This window comes from Adiantum capillus-veneris, chromosome 24, assembly GCF_014529385.1.
Source record: "Adiantum capillus-veneris isolate H3 chromosome 24, ASM1452938v2, whole genome shotgun sequence".
Taxonomy (NCBI): domain Eukaryota; kingdom Viridiplantae; phylum Streptophyta; class Polypodiopsida; order Polypodiales; family Pteridaceae; genus Adiantum; species Adiantum capillus-veneris.
In genome coordinates this window covers 141,603,355-141,615,206 of record NC_140954.1, presented here as the reverse complement: position 1 = coordinate 141,615,206, position 11,852 = coordinate 141,603,355, and positions in this window count along the sequence as shown.

Genomic DNA, 11,852 nt, shown 5'->3' with positions numbered 1-11,852 from the left:
AGATGTTTGGTGGTGACTATTGTGCAATTTGTGACTACATAAGGATGCCTTCGAAGGACAATGACAATGCATGTTTACATGTTACAACAGATGTTCTTCATTATATCAGGTGTACTACTTCCTTTTATCTATGCTTTCCACAGCTACATGTTTGCATCTTGTCATTTAAGTTTCTAACAATGCATAAAATTTATGAAGTTGTGACATTGCCAATTTAGATGCTATAACTTTTTCAAACTTCTAGTACCTTATTCTTCTCTTTGAGTTTGGTCTATTAGTTGACTTTAAGTACGTATTAGGACCTTAGGCTAAAGTAAGCCACTTAATTGCTGACTTTAATTCCTAAATAGTCTATTAACTGTAGTAACTTTAGTAATGTTTTAGGCTATGAGGATATAGTTCTCTCTAGCTTATTCCACCTAAGTGTGACGTGTTGTGGAAGTCCATGTGTTAAGTTGGTATTTGAGACCTTGAGTTGAAAGACCAAAGGGTAGACTGGCATGTGGTTCTCCTCCCAACCTCCCTACTTATAGACCTTGGCCCTTGCAAGTAGATCCCCTTAACTCATACCTAGCCCTTGGCTCCTAGCCGTACTGAGCCATTCAGCCCCTGGCCTTGGTCTGCTGCCCAGTCCTACCATTGGCCTGACATTACTCCCCCCTTGGAGAAGCATTTTTGTCCTCAAAAACACAAGTGATGGTATCTTCATAAGAACACTAATGTTTTCCAGCGTGGCATCCCTCATGGAACAAACGGTTCGTTAGAGCGGAACCCGGTTTAGTAGGAGATTCAATGAAATCAAGAATAACATCTTGATTTTCCAATTGTTGTCCCTCATCCCTGTTTAACCATCTTGGTTAACCGACTCATAACTAACATAGCGTGAAGACTCCATGTAGAACTCACTTGAGAATGCTAAACGAGTTATCACAACTAAGAGGTGTCTAAATACAAACCCAAATTTTAGACTTTTTGAAGATATTGAAACGTGCACTAAAACCTCTGCTCAACTTTCCATGAAAGTAATATGATGACATACTCACCAATGGCAACCATAACCTTGACTTGTCGTTGTGTCTTGCCAGTAGCCAACCTCATCAAAACTGATGATGAAGGTTGAGAACCGGAGAATAACATGTAGAGACCCAAAATAGTCGTAACATGCCTTTCCTCGTATGAAGCAAACTCTAAACCAGAAAGGTAACCAATCCAATTGTGTCGCTTTGTGCTAACGTATGCACTTAACATATCCTTTAGAGTGATTTACTAACATATGCGCTTAGCATATCCTTTAGTACTAAATAGAATGCTTATAAATTGTCCATCCAGCGCGGGATGAATAGCAAAGAATAAGAGTGAGGTGCTTTCCCCAATCAATTAAAGACAGTCTTCCGTGACTGACACCAACAACTAACCAAGTGAGGTTCCAGTCGGATACTTGATGTGAATTTGAGGGAAGTAAACTCATAGAGTTTAGATCATCCAATCCCCAGACACCTCTACTAAACCATTATTGTATATGGTCGGGTGTGAGCTCATACCAAATCCACTAGAGAGGTTGCACTTGAAGTGCAAACACTTGTAGAAAAAATAAATTCCATGAAGTTGCATGCCGCTCCGAACAAATTTGTGTTAAACACTAGGGCCCATAACACCTAGTGTGCATGCATTTAACACCAACAAATTTGAACCGCAATTTCATGACAAGACTTTCCACGGTACCGACGTGAAAGCCGTGCAACATAAGTTGGGCCATAATAGAATGTGAAAATGCAGTCACACCTAGGTACCAACCGTGAGGCATTCTCATTAACATAGCATACTTGGCTATACGTAAAAACAACCATCCGTTACTTGGATGTTTCATAGCGCTTGTAATCTCAACAAGTCTGTACTTAGTACCTGACAATTTTTTGCCACTGAAATTGTTCCTGATACTGTGTGCTCCAAATGGTCTAACAAACGGATGCAACCAGCACCTAGGGACATCATCGCGACACATCATTAGGAATTAGGCACCATTGTCAATCCCAGAGACTCATATTCGCCAAATGTGGAATATGTCTCAAATGAGAATGTCAAGAAAACTAACATCCATCAAGTATGAGATGTACTTGTGTGTGGAGGTAACTGTAAACACTCCGACGTGAGTGAGAGGGACCCGCATAGACTTGCTCCACATTGGCTAAAACCGAACTCCGTGAGTTTCTAGACCATGTTGTATCCCATGTGACAACATGTGCCAGACAGAACCCTACCATGTAGTTCTATAACTGTTTCAACAAGATTCACAGCTATCATGGTATCCAGATGAACAATGAAGAGAGAAAGTGACAACACTTTCTCAAAAAGGCTATGCTCGTACATGACCTTGTCGCGTGGCAAAAGAGCAAGCTAGATGAAAGACTTCTAGCTTAAACATCCTCTTGACAAAGATAAAGAAATTGAAACTTGTAACCCTGGGTGTTGCCTTTGCAATCCAAACCCGTTAGTTAGAGTGTATGTAGTCAAAACCCTTGGCAAGACCCTTGAAAGAAACTGCTCAACTAGCAGGGAACGGTGACCAACATGGTCTACCGTGTACAAAATAATTGGGATCAACTTGAAAAGTTCAATTTGTCCACTACCCCATGGTAGATTGCGGACTTCTTTCTGTGAAAGTATAACTGGAATAGATCATACTGTGATCCTCAATGCCTATGGGGTGATTTAGTAATCACTCGTTGGGTCTTACCCCAAAACTGTGCTTCCATAGACACTCGTAGTGCTAGAGAGAGAGCAAGAGATCCGCACAAGTGAGAGACCTAGCTCTTATGAACAACCATGCTATCTCAACTGTTTGCTGCCTCTAGACTCCATGGTATAGATCAGCTGATGCGAGTTTAAGAGTATCAAAAACTCAACTCAATTTTGGCACTAAAAAACATGTAGTGCTAATAGAACATCTAAAACATGTGTAATGGCAAGACTCCTGCTTGGTCATTAACATCGATGGGGACTCCACTGGGTAGATCTGTTCAAGCTAGAGAACAATCACCCAGGAACTGCCAACATTTGGGTCCTACCCTAGGTCTGACAATGACTCTTAGCCTTTGGGGCTCATAGCCCTTATGCCAATAACAAATTAGTGTTCAATCGAAGCAAAACATGTATCAAAAGCTTCTTAGAAAGTTTTCATTATTATGCGAGCGAAAGAAGAAAGAGAGCATGCTGGTGGGCTGAGGAATGTTCCTTCAGTTGCCGGAGTGTGTACACAATCTGTGTGCTCTTACGCATCTTATGCCTCGCTTGTGTCTTATAAGTATGCAACTCTCTGCTTGGATGACGTTGTCATCGAGAGAGGTAACAAAGAACACGAGTCACATCTTGACCATCAATCTTGTAGGGGTCGTGACGATATGAGGATGACTTAAATAGGACACTTTGCCTGTGAAATAAGTCCTAGATTTAGGTTCCTTTTAGTGTTGTTGTGTGTTGACAGCAACCAAAAAATCATGATAAACAATCCATCACTTATCTTGTCCTTAACAGAGTTGCTATTGTAATAGCGAAAGTGTAATTCATGAGATGGTAGAGATGAATCCACCTAGCTAGCATGCCTTGCATGCCGAGCGTGATGGCCTCAAACGTGAGAGCCAAAACAAAAGTGCCTTGCACATTAGCGTGTACTACTAGGGAGACATCCTAACTTGATGTTGCCCCACATAAAATGGGAGTAGATATTTGTATTTTATCAGTTCCACAAACGTGTATACCAATGCCCTTGATTTGAAGTCAATTGTTACCATATACATGTGGTAGTGATGTGTGTGAACACACTAGGACCGCCGGGGCATTTTTTCCCTCTTTAGGAGGTTTTTTCCCCCGTGCATTGTATATACGCCCATCACTCTAGGGCTAACTATCTTTCCATTGCACACTAAGTAACACACTCTCTATCGTGTGCCTTGAGCTTCGTTCGTCTTCTCCAAGCTGTGTGTGTTTCTCTGCAACCCTAATTCCAACAATTGGTATTAGAGCAGGTCACGTCCTCCCAGGCTTAGTCGCCAGCTGCTCCAGCACACGCCTGCTCACTTTCTCCGATTTCAGTGAGCTTTGGCGAGCGTTCGCAGGTCGACAAATATTTTGGGTAAGCTCGAAGAGCTTGGTCTGCTCAGAATATTGATTTGGGCTCATTTCGGCCTCCGTTTCCACTACGGGCAGTACTGCACAGGCTATTTCGTCATTTTGTGCAGATTTTCTGTCAGTGCCGTTTTCTGCATAACAGGTGCCTTATAGTCTTCTACGGTTTGTGCTATATAGCACAAGTTGTTCCCGCTCCATTTTTCCTATTTTCGGGCAGTTTTCACATCAGGTGCAACATTTACCATGGCTGACAACAACAACACAGATGTGTTCAAGATGTTTGCTGCTGAGGACAGGTTGGATGGGGACAACTACCCTATGTGGGCTTATATGATGCAACATGTTCTTGTGTCAAAAGGTGTCTGGAACATTGTGCAGGGCATTGATGTACGTCCTGGTTCTGAAGATGTAGGCGATGTTGAGGATGTTGCAGGTCTTGCTGCAAGGATTGCAGCTGTTAGAGTTGTTTTGCCTACGGCAGAACAAGCTCGTTGGGATGTTAAGGATGCGCAGGCTCATGCATTGATTGCGTTGTCTGTGAAGCGCACCATTATTCCTCACATCCGTTCAACAAAATCTGCAAAACAGGATTGGGATATTCTAGCAGGTCTTTATGCAAGCCGCAATGAGGCTAAAATTGCTTTGCTGCGTAAAGAGCTAGAGTCGAAGATTATGCATGAGGAAGATGATATGGACACTTTCCTTGCTAGTGTCAAGGATATCAATGAGCAACTCATTTCTGCAGGTGAAGTCATTTCAGACAGTTCCCTTGTGCAGACTGTTCTTGATGCCTTACGAGATTCCTACCAGACTTTTGCTAGTACTTGGAGACTGATGACCCAAGGAAATCCTGAAGTTGTCAAGTTTGATGCATTATGCACATTGCTGTTGCAAGAGTCACTTTCTAGAAAAAACAGGACTAGGCAGCGTGCAGTTGAACAGGCTTTTATTGCTTCTCAAAGAAAGGGTGGTAACAGTAATGCAGCCACTTCTTATGGTTCTGCTGCGAGTGGCAAAAATTCTGTTCCTAATGCTTCTGGTGGCAGCACTTCGTCTGGCAATTCTGGTGATAAGGGCAAAAAGAAGATGCGTTGCCATTATTGTAAAGCCAATGATCACTTGATCAAGTCGTGTCCTAAGTTGAAGGCCAAAGAGGCTAAGAAGAAAGAGGGTGGTTCCACTGCAAATGCTGGTTCCACTACAAATGCAGCCATTGTTGAGTCTTCTGTGAAAGGAGATTGTGATGCTGATGTTGATGCAGAATGGGATTTTAGCGCAGAGTGCACTTACAATCCTGCTGTCCATGATGCATGCTTGTCAGTTGCTGCAGATTCACATGTGTGGTATTTCGACAGTGGTGCTACAAAGCATATTACCTCACATCGTGAATTGTTTACCTCTCTCGAGTTTGTCCCTCATGGGAATTCAGTCACTTGTGCCAACAACGCCTCTTATCCAGTTCAGGGAGTTGGAAAGATTGTGCTCACTGCTGCTAATGGCAGTTCCTTCACACTTGTTGATGCACTTTATGTACCTGGGATCAAGAAGAATCTCTTGTCTGTATCCGCACTTGCTAGACTTGGACTTGTAGTCAAATTTATGGATGACAGATGTACAGTTCATGATCTCAGTTTTGGTGATGAAATTGTTGCATCTGGGCTTTTGTGCCGTGGGCTGTATAAGCTCACTTTGTATGACAAGTGTGGACAAAATTTTGCAAATGCTGTTGCAGATTCAAGGGCTATTTCAGATGCAAAACTTTGGCATGCACGTTTTGGTCATCTGAATTTTGCCAGTTTGCTGCGTTTGCAGAAATCTGATATGGTTGCTTCTTTGCCGCCTCTTGAAGCACCTGTCAAACATGTTTGTGAAGGTTGTATTCTGGGTAAAATGCAGCGTTCTAAGTTTCCAAAGGATGGTTCAGTTAGGGCCACATGCAGGTTGCAGCTTGTGCATAGTGATGTTTGTGGGCCCATGCAAACTCCGTCCTTGGGCAATTACCTGTACTTCATGACTTTCATTGATGATTACTCCAGGCATGCATGGGTATTTCCGCTTAAAGCGAAGTCCGAAGTTTTTATGTGCTTCAAAAAAATTTTGGCTATGGCTGAAAATGTCTCAAAATGTACTATGGGCACCCTCCGTTCCGATCGAGGGGGGGAGTATATGTCTCATGAATTTAATGCATTTCTGGCTAGTCGTGGGATAAAACACCAATGTACAGTGCCTTATACACCTCAGCAAAATGGTGTTGCTGAGAGGAAAAATAGGTCACTAACGGAAATGGCACAATGTATGGTCAAAAGTCAAGCTTTGCCGCATTCTTTTTGGCTTGAGGCCATCATGTGTGCCACTTATGTACTTAACAGGTGTCCTACGAAAGCTTTGCAGTCTATTACTCCATATGAAGCATGGCATGATAGAAAACCTTCTATTGAGCACATGCGTGTTTTTGGCTGTTTGGCATATGCTTTGGTGCCACAAGTGCAGCGCAGAAAATTGGATGATAAGGCTGTCAAATGTATTTTTGTTGGTTATAGTGCTGAGAGCAAAGGTTACAGGTTGTATCATCCGCAAACAAAACGTATTCTGGTTTCACGGGATGTAGTGTTTGTGGAAGATTCTGTTCAGCCCTTGCTGTCATGTACTAGAGACAGTAATGTAAGCTCACAGGACATTTATGACACTTTGTTGCCTCTTTTCAGTGGTGGAAATACGAATGTAAGTTCCAATGAGGCAAATGTACAGCCTATGGGGGTTTCTGAAAATGTTTTAGAATAGCCTATTACTGATGCAGATGTACATGATGTACTTGATGAGGAAAGGGCTGAAAATGAGCAGGCTAGAGGTATGCCAAAATGGCTGGTGCACACTTTGCGTGACAGTAAATTGGATGCACCTTTATCTAGTCGTACTCGTTCAGGCTCTCGCCATGCATCTTATGCATCAGATTGTTATGCTTTGGCTGTGTCTAGTTTACATGATGTTGAGGAGCCTCTGTCTTTTGATGAAGCACAGAATTCAGAAAATTGGATTGCTGCCATGAAATCAGAATATGATGCACTTATAGAGAATGACACATGGACTTTATGTGATTTGCCTCCTGGCAAAAAGGCCACTGGTACAAAGTGGGTTTACAAGTTGAAACGCAAGCCGGATGGTGAGATCGATTGCCATAAGGCTCGACTTGTTGCAAAGGGTTATGCACAACAAAAAGGCATAGATTATGAAGAGACTTTTGCTCCCACTTGTCGTATGACTACTGTACGTTTTCTATGTGCATTGGCAGCTCATTTTGGTTGGGATGTACATCAATCAGACATTGTTACTGCTTTTTTGAATGGTGACATATTTGAGGAAGTTTATGTAACGCAGCCTCGCGGTTTTGTCATAAAAGGACAAGAGGACAAAGTGTGCAAATGTAAGAAGGCTTTGTATGGGTTGAAGCAATCTCCTCGTGCTTGGTATGAGAAAGCTGACACTCATTTGGTTAAACGAGGCTTTCGTAACAGTCCAACAGAAAGCACATTGTATGTAAAGCGTGAGGATGATGTATTTCTCATTGTGGTTCTTTATGTTGATGATTTGCTGATCACTGGACCAAATGAGAGACATATTGCTGAATTTAAGGCTGATTTGAATTCTACTTTCAAGATGAAAGATTTGGGGCTGTTGCATCATTACTTGGGTATACAGTTTAAGCAGTGTGATGGTGGTATTGCCTTGTGTCAGAAAAGTTACATAGAGACATTGCTATGTAAGTTTGGACTTGAGGATTGCAAACCTATTGCCACTCCCATGGAAACAGGTTTGAAGTTGAGTCTACATGATGCTGGCGATCCTGCTGATGTCACTCTTTACCAAACTGCTGTTGGCTGCCTCATTTATGTATGCAACACGAGGCCAGATATTCAGTTTGCAGTCTCGCAGGTCAGCAGATTTATGCATAGCCCAGGGTCTAAGCATTGGCAGGCTGTCAAGAGGATTTTCCGCTACCTTAGTGGAACTTTACATCTTGGCTTGTTTTATCCCAAGGGGGGATCATTGCCGCCAGACTTACATGTTTTTTCGGACTCAGATTGGGCTGGTTGTTTTGACACGCGAGTGTCCACAAGTGGTTTTTGTTTCATGCTTGGCAGTTCATGTATATCATGGTTGAGCAAGAATCAACCTACTGTGGCCACTTCGAGTTGTGAGGCTGAGTACAGGGCAGTCTTCACAGCTACGGTTGAGTGTGTATGGCTCAAACGCCTTATGGCTGACTTGGGTGTTGGACAGGACACTGCCAACACTATCTACACTGACAGTCAGAGCGCATTGGCAGTTGCGAGGAACCCAGTTTTTCATGCTCACACAAAGCACATTGAGGTGCATTACCACTATTTCAGGGAGAGGCTCTCAGCAGGAGAGATCAGCTTGGCTTATGTGCCAACACAGGACAACCTTGCAGATCTTTTCACAAAGGCATTGTCTCGTGAGAAGCTTGAAGCTTTCCGCAAAGCTTTGGGCTTACTCCCCTTTGTGGACTGATCCTGTCCTCAGGGCATGGCACTTCCCTTTACTCATGTGCCAGCTCTCGTTCACCGCATCACTCCAGGGGGGATTTGTTACCATATACATGTGGTAGTGATGTGTGTGAACACACTAGGACCGCCGGGGCATTTTTTCCCTCTTTAGGAGGTTTTTTCCCCCGTGCATTGTATATACGCCCATCACTCTATGGCTAACTATCTTTCCATTGCACACTAAGTAACACACTCTCTATCGTGTGCCTTGAGCTTCGTTCGTCTTCTCCAAGCTGTGTGTGTTTCTCTGCAACCCTAATTCCAACATCAATGGGTTGTATCGGTGTACACATTAGAAGCCTTGCTTCACAGGAAACGGTAAAAGCACTTTGCTTTGCAACATACAATATTTTCCAAAATGTGAAAACATGGAAAACAAACAAAACTTAAAATTGTCTAACCTTATCATCCCGCTGTAACCAGTTGTCAGAGAATCTAAAGGACAAATTAAACTCGTTGGAAGATGGCTCATAGCCATAGCTGCTGCGTGAGAGAGAGTTGTCGCGTATATCATATACACCCTCTTTGCATGTAATGAAATAACACGCAAACAAACTGACAATTCCTCCAAGTGTTTATGCTCATAGCATAAGCCAGACGGGAAAATCTCAATGCAAGATGCCGAACTAGAAGCCGTGGTTTCCTTAAGAACTTATGGAGCTCCTGAGAGCTCATAGCTAAAGGGTATTTATGCTAACAAACAGATGTCATAGAAAAAGAAAGTCGACCGTGTCGATCATGCACAAAAAATAGACCTTGTCTACTTGTGCATTAAAAGACCAAAGGGTAGACTGGCATATGGTTCTCCTCCCAACCTCCCTACTTATAGCCCTTGGCCCTTGCAAGTAGGTCCCCTTAACTCATGCCTGACCCTCGGCTCCTAGCCGTACTGAGCCATCCAGTTCCTAGCCCTTGGCCTGCTGCCCGGTTCTACCATTGGCCTGACATGAGTCTCCCGGCTAGTTTATGCTCAAGCTGGTATTTAAGATCTTGAGTCTCCCAGCTGCTAGTATTTGAGACCTCGAGTCCCCCAATGACTTGTAGCAACTATGACAACAACAAAAAAAAAGAAAAAGAAAAGAGAAAAAGCAAACAGCACAAACTTTCTTGTCTTTTATGTTGATCACACTTAAGTGGTATAAGTGACAAGATCACTAGTCTTTAGACCCCGACGAGCATTCCTAGGGTTAAATACTTTTTAGTCGACATTTTTTAAATAATGTTGGTCAATATAGTACTTACTTTAGCCCTAGCTCTTGTGTACTTCTCTTAGAGTCAACCTAATAGACCTTAACTCAATTTCATTTCATTCAGGTACTACGCTTGTTTTAGTTGGCAATGTTACAATTCATGATTTTTTTTGCATTTCCTAGAATATCATGTATGCATCTCACTTATCACACGCATGTACATGCTGCCTTTGAGCTTTCACAATGTTGTTTTTCTTCTTCTCCGGGTACTCCTATCGTGGATCCCGATGCTGCACTGTTATATTTTGAGGGCGGAATCTACATCAGGAAGGGGGGCATGTTAACCACCGGCGTCCAATTCTAGTAGTCATGGGCCGGGCTTGTCGATCCAATAGGAAAAGGCTAAGAGTGATTGCCAATGAAGGCGCACTCTAACTGGAACATTCAAGGGTTAGTTGGCTAAGCATGGGTGCCCAAGTGTGAATGGGTGAGCTCATATAAGAGTCACCTAAACCTAAAAATCACTCATTCTCTCATTTGTGCAATTGAAGAGTGCTCTTGCTCCATCTCCATCTTCTTCTTCATCTTCTTGTGTGTGTGTGTGTGTGTGTGTGTGTGTGTGTGTGTGTGTGTGTGTGTGTGTGTGTGTGTGTGTGTGTGTGTGTGTGTGTGTGTCTGTGTGTGTGTGTGTGTGCGTTAGAGAGAGAGAGAGAGAGTGTGTGATTGAGCATTGCAACGACATGGCGGCGGCGAGGCGATTGAGCGCGGCACAACTGTAGCTCCCTCTTCTTTGCAGCAAGGAATCCTCCACGAAGGCGAGTGTAGGGCAATGAATGACACACCCTTGCTCTCTTGAGCTTGCTAGATTAGTTTGGTTGTGTGCTTGCAGCCATTTGTGGCTCTCACACAGTGTACGGCAAGTCCCTTGCTTTGACACGTGCGACAGATGTGCTGGCAAAATACCAAGCCATTTGACCCCTCAAACTATATTTTTGGTTAACCTAAGGTAGCTTTAGTATATATAAGGTACCTAGGTCACTTTTGTAAATACACTTTATCATAATCATAATTTTAAGTTGCCATTGACAGTGTGTGAGAAAGAGAGAGAGAGAGAGAGAGAGAGAGAGAGAGAGAGAGCTTTATCCTGATGTAGCTCCTCACTCATTCATCACATTGGAGATCCAACTACACCATCGTGCTGGGCTTGGCAAGAGCTACACGACAATGCCAAGCATTCCACACGCGATGAAGCACAGACATCGACGCACCTACGAGCTATTTGTGGTTGTATCAAAAAATGTATGTTTTCTGTGTGCAAGTAGTCATTAGAATCATGGCAACATAAGCTACGCATAGGTACTCATAGATTTTAGTTTTGGGCATTTCAAAATTTTGCTCTATCTTTATACACATTTTTTTATAAATGGGTTTAGAGCTAGGATTTTGAGTGTAGAGGTTCTGGTACAGGTGTATCCTAGTGAGGGGATGGTGTTCCTTAAGTTACGTATGATTTTGGCATGATTTGATGGGTTTCCTTCCATTGTGTGTATGTGGGTAGGTGGTGTAGTTGAGAGCAGTGAGATTCTAGATTGTGGTTTAGTTGGCCTTCCAGAGTGTTGTATGTGTAGGATGGTCTCAGCCTGACAAGCTAAAGAGATTCCTCTGTGTGCCTATCGTGTTATCTGTGTCCTTGATTGACATTATGTTGATCTAGGTTGTGTTGCATGCACTTTATGGGTGGTGTGATTCGTTCTTGCAACATGGCTATGCACAGGACAAGTTGTACCTCAATCTCAGCACATAGACATCATACGCGTATGATGTCTCACATCATGAAATGAGCACTAGATTGCAATTCTGTTCTTGTGAAAAGCAAGTGTATGTCCTAATTAGTTAGCTTGTGGTTCAACTTTGAAAGCTAAGTAAAAGTCAGATTTTGTGAAGGACACTAACTTTGAACATGGAGTGCACT